Genomic DNA, 12,291 nt, shown 5'->3' on the forward strand with positions numbered 1-12,291 from the left:
GACACATCAACCTCAGTCATAGCCTCCTACATAGTCCATACAAATGTTCTGTCTTCCCAACAAGAAGTTTCACAAGGTATTATCTATTTTTAAAATTTGATTTCTTAACTTATTTATTATTATTAATTTTTTTGGTTGAAAAGCAATGGGCTTAAGTGACTTGCCCAAGTAAGTATTAAGGGTCTGAGGTCAAATTTGAACTCTGGTCCTCCTGACTTCAGGGCTATTGTTCTATCCACTGCACCACCTAACTGCCTTATAATTAATTTCTTAAGACCTTTCTGGGTTAGACAGCTAGCCCACAGAGCTTTTTCCTGGGCTTTTTTCTCTTTTCCCTCTATATTAATTCACTTGGTGATCTCAATTCTTATGGATTCAATTATTTCTATGCTAATGATTCTTAAATCTGCTATCCAACAATCCTATCCTTTTGCATTTCTTTGCTTACTAGAATTCTCAAACTGGATATCCTGTCCATCTTAAACTCAAAATATCCCAAACTGAACTTAAATCTCCCCACCCCCCAATCCTCCCTCTTCTTTATTATTACAGAGGGCATCATCCTCTTCTTAATTCCCCAGACTCGTGATTTAGGTGTCATCCTTGACTCTTCTCTCTCACCTCCCTCAAGGTCTGTCAATTTTACCTTTACCTATGCTCCCACTCTCCTCTGACACTGCCATCATCTTGTTATAGGCCTTCATCTCCCATCATATTGCCCCACTCTTCAGGAAACCCCAGTGGCTCCTTATTACCTCTAGGAACAAATTTAAAATCCTCAGTTTGTCATTCTAAGCCCTTCATAACTTCCTCCTCCCCTTCACCTTTCCCATCTTCCTACATGCTACACTCTACTGATTATACCAAGATCACTGGTTTCCTCATCTCCCTGCTAGCTGTGTGGAATTGCTTTTCCTCCTCTTCTCCTGGCTTCCCTCCTTCCTTCAAGTTCCAACTCAAGCCTCATTTTCTACAGGAAGCCATTTCTAATCCCTCTTAATTCTAGTGCCTTCCCTCTGTTGATTATTTCCAATTCACCCTCTACATAGCATAGTTATTTGCATGTTGGCCCCCCCCATTCTATTGTGAGTTACTCAAAAGGAAATCCTGCCTTCCTTCCTCCTTCCTTCTTCCTCTTCTTCCTCTTCTTTCTTTCTTTCTTTCTTTCTTTCTTTCTTTCTTTCTTTCTTTCTTTCTTTCTTTCTTTCTTTCTTTCCTTTCTTTCTTCAATTGGGATTAAGTGATTTGCCAAGGATCACACAGCTAGTAAGTGTCAAATGTCTGAGATCAGATCTGAACTCAGGTCCTCCTGATTCTAAGGCCATTCGGTCACCTAGCTACCCCAGAGTCTTTTTTATTTTTTAATTTAAATTTTTTTAATATAAATATTTTACTTGTTTTTCTAACTGCAAACAATAGTTTTTAACCAGTAATTTTTTTGGAAGGTTTTGAGTTTTACATTTTTTCTTCCTCCCTCCCTTTCCTCCTCCCTCTCCCTAATTGAAAGCAATCTGATATAGGCTTTACATTTGTAACCACACAACCTTTCTTTTTTTCTTTTTTCTTTTTTAGGGTTTTTTTTTTGCAAGGCAAATGGGGTTAAGTGGCTTGCCCAAGGCCACACAGCTAGGTAATTATGGAGTGTCTGAGACCATATTTGAACCCAGGTACTCCTGACTCCAGGGCCCATGCTTTATCCAATACGCCACCTAGCCACCCCCCAGAACCTTTCTTTTTTTTTAAACTTTTCTTTGTAACCTCAGCACTTAGCACATTGCTTGATTAATGTTTATTGACCAATTGACTTATTGATTGAAATGCATTGACTTATTTGGTCTTTGAAATAACCCTGTGAAAAAAGGTTCCAAGGGTTTTTCCCCCATTTTATAGATGGGCATCTGTATATTATACAAGACATATGCAAAATGAAGGAAACTGGGTCTTAGAAAGTGGCAAAGATGCAGCTCTTTAATAGGATCTATAACTGAAAGAGACCTTGTAGGGCAACTAGATCACTTCCTTCATTTTACAGAAGAGGAAACTGAGGCCCACAGAAGCTAAGTGAATTGCCCAGCACCCAAAAGGTAACAAATACCAGAGCCTAAATTCAAACCAGGGTTCTCAGATAGCCAAGCCCAATACTCTTTTCATTTTGTCATTCTTTCTTCTGGAATCAGAAGAGTTGTTGGAATGGGTCAGAATAATGAATCAAGCTTACCAGAAAAAAAGAATATCGAAACTCTCTCAATAAGATGAAATACATCAAGATACAATATGGGAATGGGGTGTTAGGCTCTATAATTGGGACAATCTAAGTTTGATGCTAGCTGTGTAACCTTGAGCACTTAAGTTTTGTGAGATTCATTTTCTTTTGATAAATTAGATATTTGGTAATTCAATACCAACATCTCAGTGTTGTTTGCTGAATCACAGAATTAGAACAGGAAGTCACTGATACGAGCATCCTCACTATAGATGAGGAAATAGCCTCAGACAGGCCAAGTGACCTGCCCATGATCACACAGCTAAAATATCCTAGGGGCAGGATTTAAACCTGCCTCCTAGTCGGATAATCAGTTCATTCTGCCACACTTCCTTTGTTGTGAAGTTCAAAGGAGATAAAACATAGAAAGCACTTTGTAAACTTTAAAGGCTTCATAAATGTCAGTTATTATTTAAACCTCTTATGTAAACCCCAATGGTATGAAATTCTTGTTGAAGAGGTCAATACCGCTGAGGGAGGAAAGTGTTAAAAAATAGCATTTAAAGAGAGCTGAGAAATGTCATGAGAGCCACCAGCTAAGGTAATGACCAATGAGTGTGCTTCAGAATATGACCTGATCACCCTAAGTTCAGAGAGGAATTGGGTATTCTATATGTAATTCTCTATTGGTATTGTGGCTCTTCTTTGCAACCTGTTTTCTCCTCACCTTCTTTTTTCTGATTTTTCAGGTACAAGCCCCTAAAAAAAAGGAGAGAGGATTTTGGACCACATAGTCCATGAGATAAATCTGGCATGAGAAATCTTTACTAGGTTAGGGTGCTTAAAATTAAACTATAAATGGTGGCTTACTCCTAGAACTTTAAGTATAATTTTTTTTTTTCCTTCCTTACCTCGTTTCCATTCTATAATATGCTTAGCTAGGTAACCTGGATATGTATTGCTCATCTTCCTCTCCAGGGAATAATGTACCCTGAGGACGTGAATGTTTCTTGAAGAACCATGAGAAGGCAGAGCTTTCTCCATCCACACCCTTTATCTTAAATAGGGCTGATAATAATCTAGGGTGATTTCAATAATCTCACCTAGTTGCCTTACAGAGGGTCTTTGGGACTTAGAAAAGATAAATTAAAGATCCTTTGTCAGTTTCATTACAAGCAGGGAGAGGTCACCTTGATGGGGCACATCTCTCCCAAGTATCTGATGTAGAAAGGAATCAAAATCCTTGTTTTTGGTGGGCCCTTACTCTCTGATTAGTTTTTGAGGAGGAAGAAGTCAATGGGGAGGGGTTAGCAAAGGAGAATAATGTCAGTGAAAAGAAGTCCTTATTCTGGTGGTGTTTCTCTAGAGCTGTGATCTCAGAACTGTCTTGATGATGATGATGATATTTGTCCTTCATTATCAAAGAAGACCATGACATTAATGAGGTGATGCCATTGCAAGCACATGAATTGGATTTGAGTGAGGGGGTATCATGTTAAGTCACCAGCCTCACTTTCTCCTCCAGAACTATCTGTTCCAGTGGCCAGATCTGAATGAGGATGACTGGAGGTGATTCTGGATGTGAGGTAATCAGGGTTAAGTGACTTGCCCGAGGCCATACAGCTAGTAAGTGTCCAGCATCTGGGGCTGGATTCAAACGCCCATCCTCCTGATTCCAAGGCCAGTGCTCTATCCACTGTACCACTTAGCTGCCCAAAGAACTATCTTAGGGAATTCACTGAAGACCCTTCTTTCTCTCTGGTAACATAAAACTAGTTGTTCCAGAGGAACATTTGGCTGATTCTGAAGACATTGCCTACTGGGATGTGTACAGAGATGTGGGAACAACCAAGGCAGGGAGTCACAACTGATTCAGACTCTGGGATCTGCCTGGGATTTCAGGAGACACAAAAGGTAGGAAGTCTTGATACCACCAGACCCACCATGGAAATGTCAGAAGCCACACCTGAGAATTTTAGGGGAGAACCATACTTAGTTCCTTCAGTAGGAGGAACCAATTGGAATGGACAAAGTTGCCACCGGTCTTTGGGGAATGATGCTCATTGGAGGCTGTCTTTGTTATCTAAATATCATTTATGGCCAAGTAGGGTTATTTCCTAATAAAAGAAAACTGGCTCTGGATTTGATTTAAATGGACTTCAGTTCAGCCTTGAGCAGCCCCTCCTTTTCCCTCCTTCCTTCTCTTCCTACTTGCTTCCCCCATTTCTTCCCTCCTCACTTTCTTCCTCTCCCTCCTTCCTCCTCCCTCCCTCCCCTCCCCTTCCTTCCCTTCCCCTCCCCTTCCATCCTCTTTTGCCCTAGAGTTCTGATCAGAATCTTTTAAACAAAACTTTGGTATGACTTATGTCTAGAATCTCCCTTTAAAAGTGATTCACAGGGTCCCTTATGGAGAAGATATTCAATGTACAAAATAGGTATCAGGTAAATGATCATTCTTTATTAAATCCACCACAAAAGAAATGCTTAGAACATAAAAGACTCAAAAGTGAGCACTGACAAAGATTTAAATGTATAACAAGAACCTATTCATTCTATTGTTACTGAAAGGTAAAGACATATTTGTGGATTTCTTAAAAGATATTTCATATTCATCTCAGATTTGCATTGTCTATACAACTCATAAAGTCTGGATCTTCTGGCTTTTCTTCAAGTTCAGTTCAATAGTCATCATATCTTCTGAGAAGCAGAAAACTTGTAAGACTGACTTTCTTCTGGGCAGGAGTGTGCCATCAGGACTGGAAAGATTTGTTTTTCAAGATGATTTTTGGTGATTTGGATTTCGGAAAAGAAACACAAAACCAAAGAGGCAGCCAAGGTCTTGAGGTCCAATTTCTGGTTCTGCCCTTTTATGCACATGTTCTTACTTTTGTATTCTTTTTTTTTTTTTAAGATTTTTCAAGGCAATGGGGTTAAGTGGCTTGCCCAAGGCCACACAGCTAGGTAATTATTAAGTGTCCGAGGCCAGATTTGAAATCAGGTACTCCTGACTCCAAGGCCAGTGCTCTACCCACTTTGCCACCTAGCCGCCCCCCCCTTTTTTTAGATTTTTTCATTACTTTTATATTCTTGAAGACAAGATAACCATAGGGGATGAGGGGAAGGCAAGAGAAATCATACTCTTCCCTACTACCACTCCTTGCTGGATATCCAAGAGAGTTTGCATCAGCTAGTCCCAATGAAATAGGCTATAAGTCATCTCTCCTTGCTTCTAATAGCACAGAAATTTTGGGACTCTTCGTGGCTCAGTTACTAATCTGTCATCTCCAAGTACAAGCATGTTCCTTTCACTGAGAAGCTTCATTATCTCTCTTTTTTTTTAATTAGGGGTTTTTTTCATTAGTAGTTTTCAACATTCATCCTTTTGCACACTTTTGAACTGCACATTTTTCCACCACATTTCCTTCCCTCCCCCTCCCCATGGAAGCCAGCATTTTGATATATTTTGTACATGAACAATCATATTTAACATATTTTGACATGTCATGTTTCATCGCCTCTCACAGGTAGATTTTATTTTTTTGACCTTTGTATAAATCTCTTTTGATTTTTTTTTGGTTTTTGCAAGACAATGGAGTTAAATGACTAGGTCACACAGCTAGATAATTATTAAGTGTCTGAAGTCACATTTGAACTCAGGTCCTCCTGACTCCAGGGCTGGTGCTCTATCCATTTCACCACCTAGCTTCCCCTCTCCTTTGATTTTATGAACTATGTCCTTTCAAGCGGGAAGTTAGTCTCAGCGTGTTGGGTAGAGTAAAATTTGAATTCAGACCTTTTCTCCGTGTATCTACTTACTTAGCATTTCTCATTCACACCTCTTTCCCTTACCTTGAATCAATCAAAACAATTGTGTTAGCGACTGAGTCACACTCTATTTGTATAAAATACAATTGTATAAAACATAATTTGAATAAAAGGGAGAAGCTGTGTCGGAATTGAGAAAAGAATTAGTCTGAACTTCTGAGAAATTCTAAGAATTTAGAACAAACCTAGAGAAGAGAAGGAACTATCATATTGCTCCCTTGGCTTAAAACAATTTAATTATTTTGATAAAGTTACAGAACTTGTTACAACATGAGAGATCTCTATCTTGTCATTGTTTTCCTTCTCTTACCCCATTATTAAATGGGGTTATTTGGTCAGTACAGTTCTGAGAGGAAGGAAATTTTGGTCTAGAACCCTAAAATAGATTTTCTTTCTGGAGAAATTTAAACCACAGGGTGGCAATATAAGCCTGGGAGGAACTGGGTTAGGCTTCCCCAGGGATGCTAAAAATTTATAATGTAGTTTCTCCCTTTAGCATCTCTAAGAGTGGCTCCCTTTCCAGACCATTCCTGACCATTCAGTCAGTAATCATTTATTGGGGGCCTAATATGTTCTAGCCAGTGTGCAAAGCACTGGATATGCAAGGAAAGATATAAGACAGTCCCTGCCCTCAAGGAGTTTACAGTCTAATGAAGGAGAAAACAAGCAAACAGATATGTACAAACAAGCTTATAAATAGTATGGGGAAAAAATGAAATCACTAAGAGAGGGAAGGCACTAGAATTAAGAGGGTTTGGGAAGGGTTTCCAATAGAAGATTGGATTTTAGTTGGAACTTAAAGGAAGCCAGGAAAGACAACAGGCAGAATCAGAAGGATTCTAGGACCCTGGTGGAAAAGTGAGATCCAGCAGAAAGGGAGGAGAATTGGGTTGATTTCTTATGGGCTACTTTATGTGTTTTTTTTACACCTGTTTCTGGGGTCTTGGGTATTCTCTTTGCATTGTTTGCATTTTCCTGTGGATTAAATAAAGATTGTTCCTTTAAATATAGATGCAAGCAATAAATTATATTAAGAGATTTTTTCCGGAGTAAACTCTGTCAAGGTATAATGAACTAAAAGAGAGTTTTTTTTTTTTTTTTTTTTTTTTTTTTGTTAAAGGCTAATTCAAAGGTCAGATCCAGTCTGGGGAGCCCTGGATCATGGCTTGCAACAATAACTCCTCTCTGGTTTATTTGCCTATAGAGCATCTCTATTTGCAAAAAAAAAATAAAAGATAAAAATTTTTCTTGTTTTAACCCAACCCAATGGTTTTAGATCACATTCTGTCAAACAATTCATTGCCTCTGGGGCTTTTGAATACGTACTCTTTTTTTGTTTGCTTGTTTTTCATTCATTCATTCATTTATTTTTCAAATTATATGTAGAGATAATTTTCAACATTCATTTTTGTAAAGTTTTCTCCCTCCCTCACCCTAGGATAGCAAGTAATCTGATATAGATTATACAGAGCATAGACTCTTTGAGACAATAATAAACATAGCAATGTTCTTTGAAGTGTACTACATATATTTACATTAGTTATCAGAAACGAATCTCAGTAGGTGCCACTTCACACTTTCTTTCCCCAATTCATACCTCTCCTCCACCCATAGTTTTGCCTAAAACTCAAGACTTTCATAAGAAATGTCTAGGAGAAGACCTGTCAATCTGAGTGAACTGTGACTTCCAATATTGTGGTGAATAGGGGTCCTCTAGGGCTTTGCCTATATGCTACTGTCTCTGATGGGCTGATGCTTATCCATTTGTAGCCGGCATTCAGATCTTGGAGATGCTGCTGTTTATCTCTGCCTCTTCAGTTTCCATCCACTGTAAGGGCTGCTCTTGCCTGTGATGCTACAATAACATCAATCCGCCTTAAGCCAGACAATTCATCTCTAAATTGGAAACATAATGTGAAAAGTTCTTCTCTGTCTTGACTTAAAGGTGCTATTTTCTTCCCAATTTATTGGATCCTATATGGAGAGCTGGAAGGGATCTGAGAGGTCACTCAGTCTAGTGTTCTTATTATCTGTGTATCAATGATGTTAAATGGTAACCGATAGAGCAGGCAGAGAGAAATCATTCACTTTAATTCACTCCTACCTTTCTTTGGGTCAGTCCACTCCTTCCCTTGGGATATAACTATCCTGACTCCTTTCACCCCTCACCATTTGAATGAGTTGTTTTCCTTCCAAATGAGGCTATGGTGCTTGCCTCAATGCCAGTCTAGTCAATTAGTTGTCTAGACACTACTGATCACTCATTTGCCTGGAGAAACCCTGATAAACATACTCTCTTTGCCCTGAGAACTTGTAAAAATGAATCAATAGCTTTCTATGTTAACTCTCAGTCCTCAGACAAATATTGTGCTCTGCCAAAATAGTCATTTAAAAATCTCTCTCTTCTATCCTTCTGGGTGTTCTCCATCATCCCTATCAATGTTTCATTCAAGCAATGAGGTATACAATTTAACAACTTTATTTCATTTACTTGATTCAGAAAACAGGACCCACAGGATAAGCAGTTTTTTAAAAACAAGGGCAAACCTAGGTGGGGATGGGGCTTGAAACATCCTCCCAAGAGAGAAAGAAGGAAAGGGGAAGGGAGAAACAAAGAACATTAGTTCTAAAGTCTTTGGTATCCTCTTTGACAAATCTCATGCATGATTTTTCTAGACCAACTTTGATCTGGAGTCCCTGTATCTATGCAATATAGCAGCAGCATAGCTTTCCTTCTTCCTATAATTCCAAAAGGAGGGCAGACAAGCCTATCAATCAAAATCATATACTCTATCAATTTCAAGGTCAAAATTCCCAAAAGAGGCAATTGAGGCTGAGGAGACTGAGAGATTTCTACCTGAAGCAATTTCCATCTATCTTAGTCTTCTTAGTGATGCCAGTAATAAACTTGATGCTCATCTTTTGTTCTTGAAAAGGATCAATGACACCCAGTGTCTTGACTTGCAGTTGAATTGGATTTAAGTGAGGGAGGGCTATGCAAAATCATTAGTCCCATTCTGTCATCTGAGTCTAGTGGCAATATCAGGTCAGCTGTCAATAGCCCTGGATGCAGTTGGCCTTTTTCAATTAAGGTCTTTTCCCATCTCAGTTTGTATGAGGCAACACACATTCAATAGTTAAAGGTTAGGTAAGACCCAAGGCAAAAAGGTGGTCAAGTTTGCCTTGAATCAATCTAGAAGAGAATCAGAATTTCTCACCAAAACAGAAACAATTGTTGTTTTTACTTGTTCTGAGACATCAGAACCTAAACAATGAATGAGCACTGAAGCTTGGACTAGGACCTCTTATTGACCAATCTATGAGAGCCAGAATGATTTAGATTTAAAGGCATAGTTAAATAGCTCCATTTGGATCCCAATGGCGTTTATCAAAATCTGATTTCTCCAGAGCTATATTTCAAGAAATCACAAGTAAAAATCACATGAGACAAAAGAGTTAATTTGCCAGTTTAAAAAATGATAGAACAAATTGGGAAGAAAAAAATAATCTAGCCCCCAAACCTCAAGCAATCAAAATTTCTATTCCCATATGTGAGGTTATGCACAGATGGGGAAAGGAGAGGAGAAAAAGGAGGAGGAGGAAGCTAAGACTACACTACCTATAGATAAACATATGAAGTTCAGAGAGATGAAATGCATTGCTTTTGTGACTCTACCATGTTTCCTGACCAATGACCTTTTCATTCCCAGCAAACTCTGATGGATATTTTTTTTAACTTTGTACTTTTTTTTAGCAGTGAAATATTTTACTAGTTTACTAAGCATTTTTTTTACAAAATCCTTGAAATATTTGTCAGCAAAATATAAAACAAATTTTGTTCACTATAAATAAATTAAAGCAAATTTGGCAAGGAAACAATTTAGAACAAAGCTGTTCACTAGTTGCTTTAAGAATCTTTTTTTTTTTTTGTTTTTGCAAGGCAAATGGGGTTAAGTGGCTTGCCCAAGTCCACAGAACTAGGCAATTATTAAGTGTTTGAGACCAGATTTGAACCCAGGTACTCCTGACTCCAGGGCCGGTGCTTTATCTACTGCACCACCTAGCCACCCTGCTTTAGGAATTTGATTTCCTCACCAATAACATTATTACCGGTCAAGTGAACTGATAGAAGTCTCTATCTTGTCTTGATAGAATTAGTCTAGAATTCCTTTTGTGTAAGATCTATGGCAACATATATCCTCTGAAAACTAAATTCTCCCAGGAGAAAAATTTCATACAAATACGAGATACCTGCCAGTAAACACTTTTGAGAAGATCCATATGACATGACAATGGACTGGGGCAATTGCTGAATAAATTACTCACAAGTGGTCTAGGTCTAGGTAATCTAGGCCAGAAGGATAATAACAAAGATTTTCTCATTTTATTCGGTAGGTGAGGAAGTACCAATTAAATAGAAGGCCCACTGAAGAAACAAAAGCATTGCTTTCATTATTTTTTTCCTTTCTTGTCAGTTGTTTTTTTTCCTTTTTTGGAAGAGTTGCAATACTTTGCTTTCATCTGGGCCAGAAAACTCTCCATTTCTTTTACTCAATCCTTTTGTCTGCTCTGGATAAGTGTTTTTAGATCACTTGGTTCATCCCCTAGGCCCAGCTCCTTTCTGGTCTTTGCTGCTTCTTTGGCTTCTTCTTGAGCCCTCCTTTTCCTTGCATTCATTTTTTTGCTTCGACTCTTTGAGGAAAGCTTTAAAGGGTGGAACTTCTCCAGAATCGATGGCCTGTTGTATTATGTTCTGTATTCTGGGTTTGGCAGTGTATTCTGCACATAATACAGACTGCATGATTTGATCCATATCTCCCTTGAAGTCCATATAGGCTTGTTTAATATCAGCCAGCTCTTCTTCTGAACCAATGTACTTCTCTTCAAAGGTCTTAATGTCCTCAAAAGTTATCTCCCTAGGAGCAGCTAGGTGGCATAGTGTATAAAGCACCGGCCCTGGAGTCAGGAGTATCTGGGTTCAAATTCGAACACTTAATAATTACCTAGCTGTGTGACCTCGGGCAAGCCACTTAACCCCATCTGCCTTGCAAAAACCTAAAAAAAAATAATCGAACAAAATTAACTTTCTATTTTTATAGAGATTCAGGAAACTTTTAAACAGGTTAATTTTCTGGAGTTCCAGAATTCCACAGCTGGGAGGAGTTCTGGAAGGACATCCAATCTAACATATACCTGAATATCCCTTCAACAACATAACAAGTGTCATCTGCTCTCCTGTTTGAAGACCTCTCAAGGTAGAAAGCCTGAAAATTAGACCCAAGTCTTTTGGCACTCAATGCTTTTCCTGATAGTGTCTCTTTTTCAACTCCTTCATCATATTATTATTTGCAAATTTGCTAGTTCACACAGGCCTTTGCTCAGGAGACAAGTTTTATTGGAATAATACCTAGACTTTCTTTAATTTTTATTGCAGTTTGGTTAATATTAAAAGTTGCCATTCTGTACTATGTGTCAAATTTATGGGTAAAGTTTTATGTCTCGACTTTTTCAGTTTAGAATATGAGTCTGAACTAAAATTGCCAAGAATAGTTTAAGAAAGAAATGGTAGATTGATGGACTGACAGAGGGAGAACAAGTTGTTTTTCATCTGAGATATAGCTGAGATATATAGGTAGAAGGTGTAATGGATGGAATGCTGGGCCTAGAGTCAGGAAGATCTGAATTCAAGTGTGACCTCTGATACTGACACTGATACTAGTTTACTCCAATGCTATACTCTGATACTACCCCAATACAGCACAATACTGGGCTATCACTTAAAAAAGGTCTCTGATTGCCTCAGTTTCCTCATCTGTAAAATGTAGGTAATAATAGCATCTACCTCCCTGGGTTGTTGTGTATCAAATGATTTAATAGTTGGAAAGCTCTTAATACAGTCCCTAGTAAGTCATATATGCTAGATAAATGTTAGCTATTATTATTGCCTATTATAGATAATGCTATTCAATTCAGCTCAATAGATATTTATTGACTACTTTCTATGTCCAGGCACTGCATGGTCCCAAGGATATAAAGATGAAATCAAGACAGTTCCTTCCCTTAAAAAAGTTATTGCCATTAGTAAACAGGTAAGTAAATACAAAGGATATTTTATCTCATAACAAAGAATGAATTCCAAAAAAAAAAGCACTCAAAGCTCAGCAAAAACAACATAATAGTTGTACTTGACCGTATATGTTATATTCCATACCTGTACTTCTCCTCTTCAGGGAAGGGAAGGTGGACAGGTGGATTTTCTTATC

The 12,291-nt window shown here is 38.2% G+C and overlaps 1 pseudogene; it reads right to left on the reverse strand.

Moving 5' to 3' along the window:
* Positions 1-10,423: 10,423 nt before the first annotated feature.
* LOC141511954 (dnaJ homolog subfamily C member 9 pseudogene) lies at positions 10,424-12,046 on the reverse strand (annotated as a pseudogene).
* Between the last annotated feature and the right edge of the window lie 245 nt (positions 12,047-12,291).

Source organism: Macrotis lagotis, chromosome 2 (genome assembly GCF_037893015.1).
Source record: "Macrotis lagotis isolate mMagLag1 chromosome 2, bilby.v1.9.chrom.fasta, whole genome shotgun sequence".
Taxonomy (NCBI): Eukaryota; Metazoa; Chordata; class Mammalia; order Peramelemorphia; family Peramelidae; genus Macrotis; species Macrotis lagotis.